Below are 5,004 nucleotides of genomic sequence, written 5' to 3'. Positions count from 1 at the left end.
GGCGTGCTTGGGGCGGCGAAATTGCTAGAGCCGCCCCTGTTTAGTAGTTGAATGGGACACTTCCACAGAAACCTCATGTGCTGTAAGGAAGTAGCATAAAAAAATGGCAGAGAGGAAATAAATGGTACCTTGTTGCACAGTCCGTTTTGTGTGCCAGGAGGCACTGTCCCTCCCCCGAGTGCACACACTTTTGGCGGCAGGGGGTCCGTGGAAGACTCGGAGCAAGGGAAGGACCCCTCGCCGCCAAAGTGCTGCCAAAGACCCGGACCGTTGCTGGGTATTCGAATCAGGCCCCGCAGTTCCTAAAGCCGGCCCTGATTTGCAGCCACAGAAGTGTTCTGAGGGAACAGTCCCCGCTGCAATTGTCGCTGACCCCAGCACTGGTTCCAGGGAGAATGTATGTAAAGGAAGCTGTAGCTCAGATCGTAGTGGTTTAGTATGGAAGGATGGTATGTATCACTGCAGACCACCTGGTGGAGGATTCAGGGCCCTGACACCCCTGGTTACGGAAAACCCATTTAGAACAGGTTACCAACAAAACAGTTCACCACTGGCCGAAAAGGGCCAGGAGGACTTACTGACCAATCAAGAGCCAGAAGGCCAGTTAAGAAGGCTTGCCTGTTTCTTTGCAAGTTAGTGCTGGGTGAAACTGGGGGGCGGAATTCTGTGCGGCACATGAATTCTGCACTTGTGCAGTGGCACAGAATTCCCCCAGGAGTATCATTATAGATAAACACTTTTTCCATAGATTCCAAGGCCAGAAGGAACCATTGTGATCATCTAGTCTGACCTCCTATATAAATAGGCCATAGAGTTTCCCTGAAAAAATTCCTAGAGCAGATCTTTTAGAAAAACATCCTACCTTGATTTTAAAATTGCCCGTGATGGAGAACCCACCACAACCCTTGGTAAATTGTTCCATTAGTTAATTACTCTCATTGTTATAAATTTACACCTTATTTCCAGTCTGAATTTGTCTAGCTTCAACTTCCAGCCACTGGATCATGTTATACCTTTCAGTTCTAGATTGAAGAATCCATTATCAAATATTTATTTCCCAACTTAATTCCTAATTATACCACAATTAAGAACTAACAAACTCATAGCTGGAGCCCAGACCAGTTCACCTGTATGTTAGTTACCTCAAACTAGGTATTAGTCTTATAAGAATGTGTTCAGTGTTTAGACTATGATATGTTTTTCAGTTGCTGCATTCATTGCAATGTCTGTATTCCATGCCAAAAGAAAATATGTAAGTTTTGCTTTATAACTGAAAATGTTTGCTCTGAACTTGGGCATGGAAAGCATTGCCCCTGCCCACCCAGAAGGACTATCAAAATCAGATGGGTCATCAAGGATCATCACAATACAAAGGATTGGTTAATGGCCCTATCGCACCTGGGAAATGCTACAGGCAAGGAAGTTCATCCCATGGGCTTGGAAGCTGAATTAAAGAAATAAAACAAAGCCACAGGAATTTTTTCCATCTTTTTGCCTGTTTGAACTCTGAAGGGCCAGAGACTCTAAACTGAAGCCAGAGAGCCCCAGGGGCTGCCATCTGGGTCTGCCCTGAAAGACACTTTGTATTGACAGATGACTCTTAGGATTTAGATGGTAATTCATTAGTGTAAGATCTAGGGTACCAATTGATTGGGGTAAGTGACTGGTCTCTTGGGACTGGAAACAACCTGAATGTGGTGTGATTTTTGGTGTAAGTGACCATTTATCACTAAGTCCAGTTTGTCTCGGTGGCAAGATAGATTGGAAGGTCTAAAGGGACTGTTTGTGACTCCAGGGTAAGACTGGTATAGTGATCCAGGAGTTGACATTTATTACTGAGTTGATGAAATCTAATTATAGGACACATCACCAGATTGGGGTGTCTGCCTTGTTTGACAATCTGCCCTGAGGTAGGCACTCATGGTTGTCAGCAACTCTAGATAGTGTGACATACTGTAACAAGGTGTACTTGCCCCACAGTGGAGAAGAAATGGTTAACCCCATATTGAGGGCAGAGGAAGCCATGCCCCCTTGCCACTGCTTGAACTGGAGCCTTAGTATAAAAGGGAGCAGCCCAGCTCAGTCAGGGCTGACCGCTGAGGAGAAAGGACACACATTGCAGGCTCCCTTCCAGGAGCTGCTGGAGCTGCAGAGCATGGAGCCCAAACATGCTGAGACCCAGGTGGATACCCAGCCACCCGTGGAAGCACAAAAGGGGATGGAGCTGTCGGGAGCTTCACAGGCCGACGATCCTAAAGGCCCAAAAGACTTGTGGACATCGACGCTAGAAATCAGGGTAGGAAATAAGCCAGCGGAGCTAGACATTGGTCCAGTTCCGGAACCAAACAAAGGCATCATGTTTTAGACAGATCCTCACTGACCTACTGGCAAATCCACTTCCTGTGAGGGTGGGCCGTTGTATCGACTCCGGCCACTGGGCCACGCGGCCCTGCCAGGGAGGGCTTCCATATTGATTCCTGCCATTAGGCAGCTTAGCCCTGCGAGGGAGAGCTGCTTTATTGACTCTGGCCATTAGGCCATACTAACCTGAGGCTAAGAGTGGTCATTTGGACTCAACTGCAGAGTTATGCCTTCTTCCCCACCATCCCAAAGGATGACAGGGTGTACTTGCCCCATGACACATACCTAATTCCTTCTTGGAAATAATGGACCTTGTCAATAGTTGTGGCTGTGATTTCCACTGGTTAATTATGCAATGGTTAAATATTTTTTTCTTTTTGTTGGTTTCAAATTTATTGCCTTTCAAATTCATTGGTTATCCCCTTGTTCCTGTATTGTGAGAGAGGATATATATGAGCTCTTGATTTACTATCTCTATACCATTCATTATTTATCATTCTCTTTTCCTTTCTAAATTGAACCATCCTATGCTTTTCAATCTTTTCTTATATGAAAGTCTTATACACTACTGTCATTGGCTTAATTCACTAATGCTTTAAGGGCACTTTGACATCACTGAATGGCAGGTGCCACAGAAAGCAAATTGTTATAAATTTGAAATTATTAAGATGCACCATTCTAATTTTTAATATTCTAGTCCCTCCAGCAAACCGTGATTGTCAGCTATTCAGGGTCATCCACACACACACCATTAATAAGTATCATAATTTAGTACAGTGAGTTGCATAGCCACAAACACAAAGCAAGGCAACACAATGGTGAAATGTAAGCTCTTCATTAGTAGCTGGCCTCATCGTTGTACCTACATTCTTCAGTCCAAAGTCTGCCCTGTCAGACACATGCATTGCTTCTACTGAAGATAATGGGAGCTGGAAACGTTCATGAGGACAAAATCTGGCCCAAAGGCTCCAGGCCTGGTGTAGCAATATGCCATCTTCCCTCAAACATCCTTAGCCCCTCCATGTCTCCTGCTGCAGCTAATCAACCTGTCTCCTTCAGTCCTGTGCTAACCTGACACTGCTGACAACTTCATTGGCTTCAGCAAACGCAATTGTTTACTTTTCCTGCAGTAGAAAAGTACAGTTGGAAACAAAAGGGGTGGGAGTTGGCTAATTTAGGAAACTAATCTTTATCAAACAAGAGATTATCAGCTTCTTGTTTGAAGGAAACTGGCCCTTGCCCTCCCTTTGGGAGTCTTTATTAATCTCAAACAATGGGCGCAGTACTTCCTTGATTGCTTTTTCATCACCAAGAAGGGCATGGGTCCTGCTCAAGACCATAGCCACAGTGTTTGGCTCATAATTTCCAGGACCAGGTGAGTACTTTTGTAATCTTTAACAAGGAGTGGCCACTGGAATGAAGGGCTCTTGTTGAGTGTTCTCCGCCAAATAAACTTCATGTGGCTAGGGGAAAGGAGGTGGGTCAGAGAAAAGAAGTTGGTGATAGCCAGACCCTTTCAGAGGTCCAGAGAGGCCCAGGCCACTTCCAGCTTTTGAGGCCCCTAGCCATAATAAAAATAAAAAATGATGATACATGAAAACAAAGTAAGTTAACAAAAAAAATTGTCTTTTACCAAATCACATCTCTTATTTGCTTAAATTTGTAGCTCCAAGCTGAGAGAATGTATCACATTTTGGTCCGATACGGATGCGCACGAAACCAAGTTGCAAAAGTTATCAAATGCCAAAAAATTAACAAGTGTCTAAATTTGAGGCCTCCTTTGAGCTTGAGGCCCACGCCAAATGTCCCGCTTGGGCTCCCCCACCCCCGCCCCGACTAGTGCCAGATAGCAGAAAAAGAATGGGTGGACAGAGGAAGAGTAACAGAGTGGAACCTGGCTGAGTGGGAAAGAAGACGAGTGGCAGCACAGGTGGAGAAGAGAAAGAAGAAAGACAAAAAAGGCCTACTACATTTCAATAAACACCCCAGTTTTTCAAATCTTAGCCTAACTAATCTTCAACATAATTAATGGGTCAAGCCCTGTGTGGTGTTTAAATGTTGCTTGTAATTATTAGAACTGGGAGCACTGGCTATTGGGAGTCTGAAAGGACAGGAAAGAGGAAGGAGGGGGGAGGAGTTGAAGAGGCAGAGTGAGAGTTACAGAGAGTGCAGCAGCAGCTTGGTAAAGAGGTTTCCACTTTAAAAATAAAGTCCTGTTGAAGTTTGTTATTACCTTGCCCGGTTGATACAACACCCTGGCTACATTAAAGGCCATATTTTATTATATGAACCACTGAGACACTTGTACTTCTCTGGGACAATGCATATCACAAAGTCAAGAGAAAGCAAATGAGAATTGGAGATAAAGCATTCTAAGTTAAGGGGTTCCAACTAAGGAACAAACTTTTAAAGCAGATCAGGTGAATGTAAAATCTTACCATCTTTAGAAACATGGCAAAGCCTTCCTTTTCATCAACAAGAAAAATGCCTTTCCATCATAAGAATGATACTCAAACAGTGACACCCTGCTACCTCTTAACCCCAATTCTGACAACCATTCTATCCTACAAATCCCAGCCAAGAAGAAACAACCTAAACAACCAAAACTTTGAAACAAATTAACCTCAAACAAAAGTAAATAAA

This window comes from Mauremys reevesii, linkage group 11 (assembly GCF_016161935.1).
Source record: "Mauremys reevesii isolate NIE-2019 linkage group 11, ASM1616193v1, whole genome shotgun sequence".
NCBI lineage: Eukaryota > Metazoa > Chordata > Testudines > Geoemydidae > Mauremys > Mauremys reevesii.
Note: the sequence above shows the minus strand (reverse complement) of the source record.